The following is a 15,408-nucleotide window of genomic DNA, read 5'->3' on the forward strand; positions in this document are numbered from 1 at the left end:
CAAATAATGTCCTGACACAATCTATGAGGGGCCTGCTGCCCGCTGCAAAAACTCTAGGGACACCGTGGCACTCCATGGGCAACGGGGAAAGGTGATGAGCCATGCCATACCCTGAATGACGCTATGCCTTACATCCCTGCTGCTTTCTTGAGAAATGCTAGTGCCATATATGCAGATGCATACAAAACGCTCACCCTAACCCCCATAAGATAATCTCATCATCAACCCAATTAAGAGAAACAATATCAGCAATTTACACAGCATACTGCAAAACTGGTGAAAAACCCACAGTTCTATCTTCAATAAAGTCAGAAATTCTAGGAAAATGCAGTGCTCCTAGAACAAAGAAAAGCATACTATTAAACCATCTGGGCACCCCCTAAACACTCATCACAAAGTTATGACCCGAAAAAAAAAGGAGCATACCAGTCAACTTTCTACCATACAGGCAGCTGGATGTTTACTGCTCCCGGAGGTCTCAGCTCAGCCTTCTCACCTCTGCCTCCCTAAATGCCGAAACACGCCTGCCCAAACAGCTGAGCCTGTCCCAAAGCTGCAGCAAAGCGAGGGACCAGCAGAGCACCCACCCCACGGGGCCCAGCAGCAGAATGAGCTCCTGAGCCCGGGCTGGGGCTCATGTACCCCGGGCCCCGCCCACCGCCCTCAGGCCCCGCCCACCACCCTTCCCACAATCCCCTGGGAAAGGGGCGGGGCCAACCCCCAGAAGACGTGAAGGCGGGTGGCAGCGGGAGCAGCAGCTTCGCTTCTCCTGCCTTAGGTTCCCAGCAGGCGAAGCACCTCCCCTTTTTATTTCCATTTGGGACCAACCTCTGGTGATTCTCTTACCGCTTTTGTGTGATTTCTGTCCAGCTGTTGCTGTGGAGAAGAGAGCTCTGCAGGGGTTGCATTATTTTTGCGATCTTCAGATATTTTTGTGGTTAACTGATAATCGTGTTTTATCGTTTTGGAAGAGTGTTGGAAGCATATGATTTCCAGAAGACTTATGAGCATTTACGGGCTCCTGGAGGACTAAAGTGCCATAGAGACGCGCGTCGTAGGACTGAGGGGGCACTTCCGGGCTCCTGGAGGACCGAAGTGCCACGGAGACGCGCGTCGGAGGACTGAGGGGGCACTTCTGGGGTCCTGGAGGACCGCGGGGTCACGTAGATGGAAACCCGGAAAACTGCCGGGCACTGACGGGGCCGCGGTAACGCGTAAGAGCCGATGCGGAGGGGCCGATGGCCGCTCTGGAGGCCGGGCGGGCGGCACCGACGCCGCTCCAGGTGGCGCGGAGCTCGCCAGAGTCCCGGCGGTCCTGGTTCGCCCTCCGGCCGCCGCTCTCTTGAGACTGCGGCCGGACGGGCCTCCGCGAAGCCGCGCCTGCGCACGAGCTGCGGAACCCACGCGGCGCCGGCGGCGGGGGCCGAGGGGGGCCGGGAGGCGCGGGCACTGCGCATGCGCCGCCCCCCACCTGCAGGACGCGCCTTCAGCCGCCAGGCGGCAGCCCCCGCTCCGGTATTGACACACATCTGTGCGTTTAGGGAATTTCCGTTGCCCGTTTCCTACATTAACGCTTTTGATACCGAATATCTATTTAGGCTGTCTGCCTACACACCTAGTTTGACACTAATATCTTTTTATAAACGCATCTAAGTATTTTTATATTCTAGGATCTTTCATATAACACCGAAGCACAGAATCACAGAACCCTTAGAGACAGAGGTTTTTATTTTGAACTTTTACATACATAATTTATATATATGTATATTTCTCATTCCCTATTTCAACGCCTCCTGCCCATAGTTACAGGTTTTCACATTTTTTAATGCATCCCAAGAATTTTCAGACATTCTGGGGCCGCGACCCACTTCTTTTGGGGGGGCAACTCCACGTAACCCCCCCCCATCTCCCACTCACCTGCTCCTCTGCTGCATCATCGCTGCCCCAGTGACATCGGGGTGCCCCAAATGACACCATCACCCCCCAAGACACACACACAGACACCCTTCTATTCACCCCAAAAAAAGGCTCAAAACGCCCAGATCCAGGGCTGGCCCCTTCTCCTCAGGGGGGCTCCGCCACCGGCTGCAAACCTGGGCTGGGGCATCTCTCGAGCAGCACGAGACGCCTACGACGAGGCACCTGGAAAACAAAAATCCCCAATTATAGCTCAGCATCCCAAAAAAACAGCACAGAAGAGAGCAGAGGAATTCCGTCAGACGGAGGGACGGGACAGGAGCTGGGGAAACAGCTCAGCTCGAAATACAGCACAGCCTTCAAAAGCCAGCGCCATCTGAACTCTTAAAAGTCAGGATTAAGACTAATCAGTGCCATTTTGAACACGTTCTTAGCATAAGGGCGAACCCTCCGGCTGGTGCTGGGAAACGCCTGGCCCTTTCCCTTTCACTGAGAAGGTGTGCATGAAGTTTACATCCACCCAGTGAAAATACTTACCCTGTGAAAGTACTTGGCTTTCCTTCGGCGCTAATTTAACTTGCACAGCTGTGAACGGATACTACTAAACTATCCGTCTCCAAAATACACAGCTATGATTTGACCACGGGGGGTTTTTTGTGTGCTACACGAGGAGGAGGAGGGACATCGGGGCAGCGGCGCTGCCCGAGAGAGACACTACTGGCTGCCGGGAAAAGGCGGCACTGAAAGCCAGACAGAAGTAAAGTACTTCAGAGCACTCTGCCAAAAAAACGGGGGGAAAACCGCGTAACATTCAGTTGTCTCTCCTTTTAAACATTTCGAACAAATACCTAACTGCCCAGGGACACCTCATAAATTGTACACTACAGCCGTTTAGGCGGCTGCAGTTTAAACTACGCAAGTCAGTTTGTCGATTATACAACTCTCACTTTTTTTTTTTTAGCTTCATTTAACATAGAAAAATCAGTGAGAGAAAAAACTCCTCCAAATGGTTTTACTTTTGGGGGCGGGGAATCAAATCGCTGGCGCCGCGATCCGTAGGGCTACCAAAAAGGACCGGCAGATTCGCGAATGCTTTTGGCTGTGCTGAAGGCGCAGAGGAACGCGTTTTTATGGTATCTCGACTGTTCCAACCGAGAACCCAAAGGCCGGCAATGCCAGCAACTGGGGGGAGACGCGCGGCACTTGGGCCTGCGGAAGGAAATGAACTTCCTCCCGAGGTTACAGAAAAAGGACATTGTTGAAGCCGTAACTCACCAAAACCACAACCAAAACCACAGGATTCGCCGTCACGAGTTAAACGCTGCTGATGCTTCACGGCAAAGCCTGGAGAACGCAGAGAGGCGATGCCCGTTTGTCCCGTTTTGTCCATGTCTCCTCTTTGACCTCAATCGCCTTTAGGACAGATGCCAGTATCTCAGTGAGGTTTTCGAGTACCGCTGTGAATATTTTAAAGACTTATTGACTGAGAAAGCATAAAGTTTTTATCGTGAAAGCAAAGCCTGCTTCTTCTGGACACGTGAACTCTTACAAACAGTTCCTTCCCTCTTCTAGTACAGAATTATTTTCACAGTATCGTTTGACAGTGAGCACCCAGAAAGAGAAGAATATGCTTTCAGGAAGAGAAAAATAAATGGAGGGAAGTAAGCTTTGCAGAGGCGTAACGTGCTCCAGGACAGACTTTATTTTGTTTTTAGGATTGTGAGGGACGGACTGTAAATTCCCTGCCGAGGGGCAGGAGCCCCTCCAAGCCTTCAGTGGAACGCCTCAAACACTCGCAAGGAAATAAATAACGCAGGCCTGGCCTTCAAACAGCTGATGAGGCTCACACTTCTGGCGGCTGAAAGTGTGGGAGAACTGTCTGGTGAAGACAGGTCGGTTCTGCCGCTCGTGCCGTGAGCTCGCTCGTTCTCAGTTCTCGAGGCCGTTGTGTCCCATGAGTGACCTTTGCTTCATTATCCGCGAAACGCACGTGAAAGCGCACGCCCTGCATGTGCTAATGAAGATTACAGAGATCACGCTAAACATGTGTGACCATGGCACTCGTCTCTCCACCCAAATCATGGCACACGTCACCGGGGAGAAGGGAGAAACCTGAGCTGAGCCCGTCCTCAGCAAGGAGGGCGGACCGTGCTGATTCAGCAAACGTAAAAGGGGAAAACAAGTGCCCCGAGGGAACAAAAAAGAAACAAAAGAAATAGATAGTGCCTGGGAAGATTCTTCCCAAGAAAGAAGAAGATTATGCCTGGGAAGAATCCCTGAAAAAGACGCTGGAACCAGGACCCGCGATCTCTTTATCTCTGTCTTTTTCTCTGTCTTTTCCTCTCTCTGTCCCTCAGTTTCTCTTTTCTCTTGGAATTGTTAAGTAACAGTTAGAGCTGTGAAGTGATGACCTTAAGTACGACCTTAAGCACCACTTGCCGTAAGTTGTCCTACACCTGGTGTTAACTAACACAATGTACACCCCAACACCTGCCATAATTTTTTATATACCTAACCAATTATCGTGGGCTTGTTAAGATCTATACTAACCATTTTGGTAAGCTAATAAATGTTTCTGTATGGACCTTGAGATTTATCTCACCTTAGTCCGTGCCGCTGAGAATTTACAAATCTGAAGTCACTTACCCTCCCCTCTTTCCTGACAGCGGGAAGCGACAAGGATTTTGTTAAAATATTTCACAGAAAAACTATAGGAGGAGTGCTGGCACATCCTTCCCGTTAACTTCAGAGTCCACACTACAAGTACCTCAGGAAAAAAGCAGACGCGCATCGCAGACGCACCTCGTACTCGCAGAGCACTCCGGATTCTTTCCGTCTGTCCTGTACCATCACGGCAGAAGGAAGGGCGACCACGGAGAAACGCTGGCAGCTGGCATTCTGCCAAGACAGGAAAAAAACTTCTGGCGTAAAGCTAGGTGGCAATCTAAAGCGTCCTTCTTTCGTGAAGGTCTGTGAAGACTGCAGCCAACGGAGGCTCCTGACGAGTGGGACACGGCCCCAAAGCCTGGGACTCACCGCAGCTCCTGCTTTCAGCGCTGCCCACAGAATTTTCCAGTTCAGGTGCCTCTCTCTTTCTCTGTCCCTTCCTCTTCTGCAGCGCTGGTCACTTGACCATCCTCCACCTAAGAGAACACAGCGGTGTCTTACAGCTCTTGCGATATGAAGCTTCCCAGATGTGCAGCCTTGCACGCACACAACCCTTCCCCATGGCCATACCGTGATTTTGGATACGCGTACGGACCCTGCGGTACATATCAGCAATCTGGTCTGCTGAGGACAACTCAGAGGGGACCCTTCCTCACCCAGAAATGCTTGGCTGTCTCTTCCCTGCCGCAGGAAGCACCTTCTGGCTGAATCACCTTGATGTTGTTCTCTGGCTGTTTCACGTTTTTCAAGCATCTTAAGCTTCACCCACAGCAGCTCCTGTTCAAAGCCAGTAAACGTCCACCAGTCCCAGGTCGCCCACACCAGGAGGGAGAACGGGGCTGAACGGAGACAGCCCAGGCAAGTCTGTGGCAAAGGCAGCCCACGACAACCCCGGGGAGGAGCGGACAACCGCGGCCTCCGGGAGAGAAAGAGAAGGGGCAGCAGTTCCCCGACCACTCGCCCCAGCGGGAGCCCCCCCTGCAGCAGGAGCTCCTGGAGACGCTGCTTTCCCCACCCGGATGCTCCTGGCACCTGCATCGAGAGGCGACCAAGCGCAGCCAGGGGCGGCCGCCGCTGTCGGGAACGGGACGGGGGGAGGACATCTGCCGGCAGTGCCTCGGCTGGGGAGGAGGGCCGGGGCCCGTCTCCTCGCAAAGGAACAGGGAGCGGGGGGGCTGCAGGCCCGGGAGCGGGGGGATGCCGGCCCGGGAGCAGGGGGGTTCCGGCCCGGGAACCCGGGGACACGGGGGGAGAACTGTCCCGATGCGGGGGGACGCGAGGGGGGAAGGGAGGGGGGTCCGAGGCGGAGGACGCGGGGGGGGGGCCGGGGCCGGGGCCGGCCTGGGAGCCCGGGGCCGGGACACGGGGGGGGAACCGTCCCTAGAGCTGGGGGGTCCGAGCCGGAGGACGGGGGGGGCGGGGCCGGGGCCGGCCTGGGAGCCCGGGGACGCGGGAGGGGGACGCGGGGCGGGGGGGAACCGTCCCGGGAGCGGGGGCCGCCTACCATCCTCCCGCCCGACGGAAACGCGGCCGGCAGACGCCGCTCCCCACGTGACCACCCGGAAGTAACGTACCGGAAAATGCTTCGCAGGCTGGCGCGGCGGCGCCACGTGTGCGCCGGTGGCGCCGAGGCTGACGGCCGCCGCAAAGCCCGCAGCCCCACGGGCTGTGGGGCCACGCAAGCGGCTGCCAAAGAGCTTTCCAACGAGGCACGGCTTTCCCTCCTGGCTCTTCGGGCGTGGGAGCTGTGGCCACAGCCGCGGCCCTACCGGAAAATGCTTCGCAGGCTGGCGCGGCGGCGCCACGTGTGCGCCGGTGGCGCCGAGGCTGACGGCCGCCGCAAAGCCCGCAGCACCACGGGCTGTGGGGCCACGCGAGCGGCTGCCAAAGAGCTTTCCAACGAGGCACGGCTTTCCCTCCTGGCTCTTCGGGCGTGGGAGCTGTGGCCAGAGCCGCGGCCCTACCGGAAAATGCTTCGCAGGCTAGTGCGGCGGCGCCACGTGGGCGCCGGTGGCGCCGAGGCTGACGGCCGCCGCAAAGCCCACAGCCCCACGGGCTGTGGGGCCACGCGAGCGGCTGCCAAAGAGCTTTCCAACGAGGCACGGCTTTCCCTCCTGGCTCTTCGGGCGTGGGAGCTGTGGCCACAGCCGCGGCCCTACCGGAAAATGCTTTGCAGGCTGGCGCGGTGGCACGACGTGGGTGCCGGTGGCGCCGAGGCTGACGGCCGCCGCAAAGCCCGCAGCCCCACGGGCTGTGGGGCCACGCGAGCGGCTGCCGAAGAGCTTTCCAACGAGGCACGGCTTTCCCTCCTGGCTCTTCGGGCGTGGGAGCTGTGGCCAGAGCCGCGGCCCTACCGGAAAATGCTTCGCAGGCTGGCGCGGCGGCGCCACGTGGGCGCCGGTGGCGCCGAGGTTGACGGCCGCCGCAAAGCCCGCAACCCCACGGGCTGTGGGGCCATGCGAGCGCCTGCCAAAGAGCTTTCCAACGAGGCACAGCTTTCCCTCCTGGCTCTTCGGGCGTGGGAGCTGTGGCCAGAGCCGCGGCCCTACCGGAAAATGCTTCGCAGGCTGGCGCGGCGGCGCGACGTGGGCGCCGGTGGCGCCGAGGCTGACGGCCGCCGCAAAGCCCGCAGCCCCACGGGCTGTGGGGCCACGCGAGCGGCTGCCAAAGAGCTTTCCAACGAGGCACGGCTTTCCTTCCTGGCTCTTCGGGCATGGGAGCTGTGGCCTGAGACGTGGACCTACCGGAAAATGCTTCGCAGGCTGGCGCGGCGGCGCCACGTGGGCGCCGGTGGCGCCGAGGCTGACGGCCGCCGCAAAGCCCACAACCTCACGGGCTGTGGGGCCACGCGAGCGGCTGCCAAAGAGCTTTCCAACGAGGCACGGCTTTCCTTCCTGGCTCTTCGGGCGTGGCAGCTGTGGCCACAGCCGCGGCCCTACCGGAAAATGCTTCGCAGGCTGGCGCGGCGGCGCCAGGTGGGCGCCGGTGGCGCCGAGGCTGACGGCCGCCGCAAAGCCCGCAGCCCCACGGGCTGTGGGGCCACGTGAGCGGCTGCCAAAGAGCTTTCCAACGAGGCACGGCTTTCCCTCCTGGCTCTTCGGGCGTGGGAGCTGTGGCCAGAGCCGCGGCCCTACCGGAAAATGCTTCGCAGGCTGGCGCGGCGGCGCCACGTGTGCGCCGGTGGCGCCGAGGCTGACGGCCGCCGCAAAGCCCGCAGCCCCACGGGCTGTGGGGCCACGCGAGCGGCTGCCAAAGAGCTTTCCAACGAGGCACGGCTTTCCCTCCTGGCTCTTTGGGCATGGGAGCTGTGGCCAGAGCCGCGGCCCTACCGGAAAATGCTTCGCAGGCTAGTGCGGCGGCGCCACGTGGGCGCCGGTGGCGCCAAGGCTGACGGCCGCCGCAAAGCCCGCAGCCCCACGGGCTGTGGGGCCACGCGAGCGGCTGCCAAAGAGCTTTCCAACGAGGCACGGCTTTCCCTCCTGGCTCTTCGGGCGTGGGAGCTGTGGCCACAGCCGCGGCCCTACCGGAAAATGCTTTGCAGGCTGGCGCGGTGGCACGACGTGGGTGCCGGTGGCGCCGAGGCTGACGGCCGCCGCAAAGCCCGCAGCCCCACGGGCTGTGGGGCCACGCGAGCGGCTGCCGAAGAGCTTTCCAACGAGGCACGGCTTTCCCTCCTGGCTCTTCGGGCGTGGGAGCTGTGGCCAGAGCCGCGGCCCTACCGGAAAATGCTTCGCAGGCTGGCGCGGCGGCGCCACGTGGGCGCCGGTGGCGCCGAGGTTGACGGCCGCCGCAAAGCCCGCAACCCCACGGGCTGTGGGGCCACACGAGCGCCTGCCAAAGAGCTTTCCAACGAGGCACAGCTTTCCCTCCTGGCTCTTCGGGCGTGGGAGCTGTGGCCAGAGCCGCGGCCCTACCGGAAAATGCTTCGCAGGCTGGCGCGGCGGCGCGACGTGGGCGCCGGTGGCGCCGAGGCTGACGGCCGCCGCAAAGCCCGCAGCCCCACGGGCTGTGGGGCCACGCGAGCGGCTGCCAAAGAGCTTTCCAACGAGGCACGGCTTTCCTTCCTGGCTCTTCGGGCATGGGAGCTGTGGCCTGAGACGTGGACCTACCGGAAAATGCTTCGCAGGCTGGCGCGGCGGCGCCACGTGGGCGCCGGTGGCGCCGAGGCTGACGGCCGCCGCAAAGCCCACAACCCCACGGGCTGTGGGGCCACGCGAGCGGCTGCCAAAGAGCTTTCCAACGAGGCACGGCTTTCCTTCCTGGCTCTTCGGGCGTGGCAGCTGTGGCCACAGCCGCGGCCCTACCGGAAAATGCTTCGCAGGCTGGCGCGGCGGCGCCAGGTGGGCGCCGGTGGCGCCGAGGCTGACGGCCGCCGCAAAGCCCGCAGCCCCACGGGCTGTGGGGCCACGTGAGCGGCTGCCAAAGAGCTTTCCAACGAGGCACGGCTTTCCCTCCTGGCTCTTCGGGCGTGGGAGCTGTGGCCAGAGCCGCGGCCCTACTGGGAAATGCTTCGCACGCTAGTGCGGCGGCGCCACGTGGGCGCCGGTGGCACCGAGGCTGACGGCCGTCGCAAAGCCCGCAGCCCCACGAGCTGTGGGGCCACGCGAGCGGCTGCCAAAGAGCTTTCCAACGAGGTACGGCTTTCCCTCCTGGCTCTTCGGGCGTGGGAGCTGTGGCCAGAGCCGCGGCCCTACCGGAAAATGCTTCGCAGGCTGGCGCGGCGGCGCCACGTGGGCGCCGGTGGCGCCGAGGCTGACGGCCGCCGCAAAGCCCGCAGCCCCACGGGCTGTGGGGCCACGCGGGCGGCTGCCAAAGAGCTTTCCAACGAGGCACGGCTTTCCCTCCTGGCTCTTCGGGCGTGGGAGCTGTGGCCACAGCCGCGGCCCTACCGGAAAATGCTTTGCAGGCTGGCGCGGTGGCACGACGTGGGTGCCGGTGGCGCCGAGGCTGACGGCCGCCGCAAAGCCCGCAGCCCCACGGGCTGTGGGGCCACGCGAGCGGCTGCCGAAGAGCTTTCCAACGAGGCACGGCTTTCCCTCCTGGCTCTTCGGGCGTGGGAGCTGTGGCCAGAGCCACGGCCCTACCGGAAAATGCTTCGCAGGCTGGCGCGGCGGCGCCAGGTGGGCGCCGGTGGCGCCGAGGCTGACGGCCGCCGCAAAGCCCGCAGCCCCACGGGCTGTGGGGCCACGCGAGCGGCTGCCAAAGAGCTTTCCAACGAGGCACGGCTTTCCTTCCTGGCTCTTCGGTCATGGGAGCTGTGGCCTGAGACGTGTACCTACCGGAAAATGCTTCGCAGGCTGGCGCGGCGGCGCCACGTGGGCGCCGGTGGCGCCGAGGCTGACGGCCGCCGCAAAGCCCGCAGCCCCACGGGCTGTGGGGCCACGCGAGCGGCTGCCAAAGAGCTTTCCAACGAGGCAAGGCTTTCCTTCCTGGCTCTTCGGGCGTGGGAGCTGTGGCCACAGCCGCGGCCCTACCGGAAAATGCTTCACAGGCTGGCGCGGCGGCGCCACGTGGGCGCCGGTGGCACCGAGGCTGACGGCCGCCGCAAAGCCCGCAGCCCCACGGGCTGTGGGGCCACGTGAGCGGCTGCCAAAGAGCTTTCCAACGAGGCACGGCTTTCCCTCCTGGCTCTTCGGGCGTGGGAGCTGTGGCCAGAGCCGCGGCCCTACCGGAAAATGCTTCGCAGGCTGGCGCGGCGGCGCCACGTGGGCGCCGGTGGCGCCGAGGCTGACGGCCGCCGCAAAGCCCGCAGCCCCACGGGCTGTGGGGCCACGCGGGCGGCTGCCAAAGAGCTTTCCAACGAGGCACGGCTTTCCCTCCTGGCTCTTCGGGCGTGGGAGCTGTGGCCACAGCCGCGGCCCTACCGGAAAATGCTTTGCAGGCTGGCGCGGTGGCACGACGTGGGTGCCGGTGGCGCCGAGGCTGACGGCCGCCGCAAAGCCCGCAGCCCCACGGGCTGTGGGGCCACGCGAGCGGCTGCCGAAGAGCTTTCCAACGAGGCACGGCTTTCCCTCCTGGCTCTTCGGGCGTGGGAGCTGTGGCCAGAGCCACGGCCCTACCGGAAAATGCTTCGCAGGCTGGCGCGGCGGCGCCAGGTGGGCGCCGGTGGCGCCGAGGCTGACGGCCGCCGCAAAGCCCGCAGCCCCACGGGCTGTGGGGCCACGCGAGCGGCTGCCAAAGAGCTTTCCAACGAGGCACGGCTTTCCTTCCTGGCTCTTCGGTCATGGGAGCTGTGGCCTGAGACGTGTACCTACCGGAAAATGCTTCGCAGGCTGGCGCGGCGGCGCCACGTGGGCGCCGGTGGCGCCGAGGCTGACGGCCGCCGCAAAGCCCGCAGCCCCACGGGCTGTGGGGCCACGCGAGCGGCTGCCAAAGAGCTTTCCAACGAGGCAAGGCTTTCCTTCCTGGCTCTTCGGGCGTGGGAGCTGTGGCCACAGCCGCGGCCCTACCGGAAAATGCTTCACAGGCTGGCGCGGCGGCGCCACGTGGGCGCCGGTGGCACCGAGGCTGACGGCCGCCGCAAAGCCCGCAGCCCCACGGGCTGTGGGGCCACGTGAGCGGCTGCCAAAGAGCTTTCCAACGAGGCACGGCTTTCCCTCCTGGCTCTTCGGGCGTGGGAGCTGTGGCCAGAGCCGCGGCCCTACTGGAAAATGCTTCGCACGCTAGTGCGGCGGCGCCACGTGGGCGCCGGTGGCGCCGAGGCTGACGGCCGCCGCAAAGCCCGCAGCCCCACGGGCTGTGGGGCCACGCAAGCGGCTGCCAAAGGGCTTTCCAACTAGGCACGGCTTCCCCTCCTGGCTCTTCGGGCGTGGGAGCTATGGCAAGAGCCGCGGCCCTACCGGAAAATGCTTCGCAGGCTGGCGAGGCGGCGCCACGTGGGCACCGGTGGCGCCGAACCTGACGGCCACCGCAAATCCCGCAGCCCCATAGCCTGTGGGGCCACGCGAGCGGCTGCCAAAGAGCTTTCCAACTAGGCACGGCTTTCCCTCCTGGCTCTTCGGGCGTGGAAGCTGTGGCCAGAGCCGCGGCCCTAACAGAAAATGCTTCGCAGACTGGCGCGGCGGCACCAGGTGGGCGCCGGTGGCGCCGAGGCTGATGGCCGCCGCAAAGCCCGCAGTGCCAGGGGCGGTTGGACCACGCGAGCGGCTACCAAAGAGCTTTCCAAGGAGGCACGGCTTTCCCTCCTGGCTCTTCGGGCGTGGGAGCTGTGGCCAGAGCCGCGGCCCTACCCGAAAATGCTTCGCAGGCTGGCGCGGCGGCGCCAGGTGGGCGCCGGTGGCGCCGAGGCTGACGGCCGCCGCAAAGCCCGCAGCCCCACGGGCTGTGGGGCCACGCGAGCGGCTGCCAAAGAGCTTTCCAACGAGGCACGGCTTTCCCTCCTGGCTCTTCGGGCGTGGGAGCTGTGGCCAGAGCCGCGGCCCTACTGGAAAATGCTTCGCACGTTAGTGCGGCGGCGCCACGTGGGCGCTGGTGGCCCCGAGGCTGACGGCCGCCGCAAAGCCCGCAGCCCCACGGGCTGTGGGGCCACGCGAGCGGCTGCCAAAGAGCTTTCCAACGAGGCACGGCTTTCCCTCCTGGCTCTTCGGGCGTGGGAGCTATGGCAAGAGCCGCGGCCCTACCGGAAAATGCTTCGCAGGCTAGCGAGGCGGCGCCACGTGGGCGCCGGTGGCGCCGAAGCTGACGGCCGCCGCAAATCCCGCAGCCCATAGCCTCTGGGGCCACGTGAGCGGCTGCCAAAGAGCTTTCCAACGAGGCACGGCTTTCCCTCCTGGCTCTTCGGGCGTGGGAGCTGTGGCCAGATCCGCGGCCCTACCGGAAAATGCTTCGCAGGCTGGCGCGGCGGCGCCACGTGGGCGCCGGTGGCCCCGAGGCTGACGGCCGCCGCAAAGCCCGCAGCCCCACGGGCTGTCGGGCCACGCGAGCGGCTACCAAAGAGCTTTCCAACTAGGCACGGCTTTCCCTCCTGGCTCTTCGGGCATGGGAGCTGTCGCCAGAGCCGCGGCCCTACCGGAAAATGCTTCGCAGGCTGGCGCGGCGGCGCCAGTTGGGCACCGGTGGCGCCGAGGCTGACGGCCGCCGCAAAGCCCGCAGGACCACGGGTGTGGGGCCACGCGAGCGGCTGCCAAAGAGCTTTCCAACGAGGCACGGCTTTCCCTCCTGGCTCTTCGGGCATGGGAGCTGTGGCCAGAGCCGCGGCCCTACTAGAAAATGCTTTGCACGCTACTGCGGCGGCGCCACGTGGGCGCCGGTGGCGCCGAGGCTGACGGCCGCCGCAAAGCCCGCAGCCCCACGGGCTGTCGGGCCACGCGAGCGGCTACCAAAGAGCTTTCCAAGGAGGCACGGCTTTCCCTCCTGGCTCTTCGGGCGTGGGACCAGTGGCCACAGCCGCGGCCCTACCGGAAAATGCTTCGCAGGCTGGCGCGGCGGCGCGACGTGGGTGCCGGTGGCGCCGAGGCTGACGGCCGCCGCAAAGCCCGCAGCCACACGGGCTGTGGGGCCACACGAGCGGCTGCCAAAGAGCTTTCCAACGAGGCACGGCTTTCCCTCCTGGCTCTTCGGGCGTGGGAGCTGTGGCCAGAGCCGCGGCCCTACCAGAAAATGCTTCGCAGACTTGCGCGGCGGCGCCACTTGGGCGCCGGTGGCGCCGAGGCTGACGGCCGCCGCAAAGCCCGCAGCCCCACGGGCTGTGGGGCCACGCGAGCGGCTGCCAAAGAGCTTTCCAACGAGGCACGGCTTTCCCTCCTGGCTCTTCAGGCGTGGGAGCTCTGGCCACGGACGCGGCCCTACCGGAAAATGCTTCGCAGGCTGGCGCGGTGGCGCCACGTGGGCGCCGGTGGCGCCGAGGCTGACGGCCGCCGCAAAGCCCGCAGCCCCACGGGCTGTGGGGCCCTGCGAGCGGCTGCCAAAGAGCTTTCCAACGAGGCACGGCTTTCCCTCCTGCCTCTTTGGGCGTGGGAGCTGTGGCCAGAGCCGCGGCCCTACCGGAAAATGCTTCGCAGGCTCGCGCGGCGGCGCCACGTGGGTGCCGGTGGCGCCAAGGCTGACGGCCGCCGCAAAGCCCGCAGCCCCACGGGCTGTGGGGCCCTGCGAGCGGCTGCCAAAGAGCTTTCCAACGAGGCACGGCTTTCCCTCCTGGCTCTTCGGGCGTGGGAGCTGTCGCCAGAGCTGCAGCCCTACCGGAAAATGCTTCGCAGGCTGGCGCGACGGTGCCATTGGGCGCAGGTGGCGTCGAGACTGACGGTCGCCGCAAACCCCGCAGCCCCACGGGCGGTGGGGCCACGCGAGCGGCTACCAAAGAGCTTTCCAACGAGGCACGGCTTTCCCTCCTGGCTCTTCGGGCGTGGGAGCTGTGGCCAGAGCCGTGGCCCTACCGGAAAATGCTTCGCAGGCTGGCGCGGCGGCGCCCCGTGGGCGCCGGTAGCGCCAAGGCTGACGGCCACCGCAAAGCCCGCAGCCCCACAGGCTGTGGGGCCACACGAGCGGCTCCCAAAGAGCTTTCCAACGAGGCACGGCTGTCCCTCCTGGCTCTTCGGGCGTGGGAGCTGTGGCCACAGACGCGGCCCTACCGGAAAATGCTTCGCAGGCTGGCGCGGCGGCGCCACGTGTGCGCCGGTGGCGCCGAGGCTGACGGCCGACGCAAAGCCCGCAGCCCCACGGGCTGTGGGGCCACGCGAGTGGCTGCCAAAGAGCTTTCCAACGAGGCACGGCTTTCCCTCCTGGCTCTTCGGGCGTGGGAGCTGTCGCCAGAGCCGCGGCCCTACCGGAAAATGCTTCGCAGGCTGGCGCGGCGGCGCCACGTGGGCGCCGGTGGCCCCGAGGCTGACGGCCGCCGCAAAGCCCGCAGCCCCACGGGCTGTCGGGCCACGCGAGCGGCTACCAAAGAGCTTTCCAACTAGGCACGGCTTTCCCTCCTGGCTCTTCGGGCGTGGGAGCTGTCGCCAGAGCCGCGGCCCTACCGGAAAATGCTTCGCAGGCTGGCGCGGCGGCGCCAGTTGGGCGCCGGTGGCGCCGAGGCTGACGGCCGCCGCAAAGCCCGCAGGACCACGGGCTGTGGGGCCACGCGAGCGGCTGCCAAAGAGCTTTCCAACGAGGCACGGCTTTCCCTCCTGGCTCTTCGGGCATGGGAGCTGTGGCCAGAGCCGCGGCCCTACTAGAAAATGCTTTGCACGCTACTGCGGCGGCGCCACGTGGGCGCCGGTGGCGCCGAGGCTGACGGCCGCCGCAAAGCCCGCAGCCCCACGGGCTGTCGGGCCACGCGAGCGGCTACCAAAGAGCTTTCCAAGGAGGCACGGCTTTCCCTCCTGGCTCTTCGGGCGTGGGACCAGTGGCCACAGCCGCGGCCCTACCGGAAAATGCTTCGCAGGCTGGCGCGGCGGCGCGACGTGGGTGCCGGTGGCGCCGAGGCTGACGGCCGCCGCAAAGCCCGCAGCCACACGGGCTGTGGGGCCACACGAGCGGCTGCCAAAGAGCTTTCCAACGAGGCACGGCTTTCCCTCCTGGCTCTTCGGGCGTGGGAGCTGTGGCCAGAGCCGCGGCCCTACCAGAAAATGCTTCGCAGACTTGCGCGGCGGCGCCACTTGGGCGCCGGTGGCGCCGAGGCTGACGGCCGCCGCAAAGCCCGCAGCCCCACGGGCTGTGGGGCCACGCGAGCGGCTGCCAAAGAGCTTTCCAACGAGGCACGGCTTTCCCTCCTGGCTCTTCAGGCGTGGGAGCTCTGGCCACGGACGCGGCCCTACCGGAAAATGCTTCGCAGGCTGGCGCGGTGGCGCCACGTGGGCGCCGGTGGCGCCGAGGCTGACGGCCGCCGCAAAGCCCGCAGCCCCA

General features: G+C 64.7%; 1 protein-coding gene across 1 annotated transcript in view; it reads right to left on the reverse strand.

Annotated features, from left to right (window-relative positions):
- Window positions 1–2,062: 2,062 nt before the first annotated feature.
- The window catches only part of MCL1 (MCL1 apoptosis regulator, BCL2 family member), a 35,859-nt gene continuing 22,513 nt past the window's right edge, over window positions 2,063–15,408 (reverse strand). Inside the window, exon 6 of the mRNA XM_063357037.1 lies at window positions 2,063–2,142. The gene's annotated coding sequence lies outside the window, so the exon portion shown is untranslated. The remainder of the gene's footprint in view (window positions 2,143–15,408) is intronic.

The sequence above is a fragment of the Chroicocephalus ridibundus genome, chromosome 21 (assembly GCF_963924245.1).
Source record: "Chroicocephalus ridibundus chromosome 21, bChrRid1.1, whole genome shotgun sequence".
In the NCBI taxonomy this organism is placed as follows: Eukaryota; Metazoa; Chordata; class Aves; order Charadriiformes; family Laridae; genus Chroicocephalus; species Chroicocephalus ridibundus.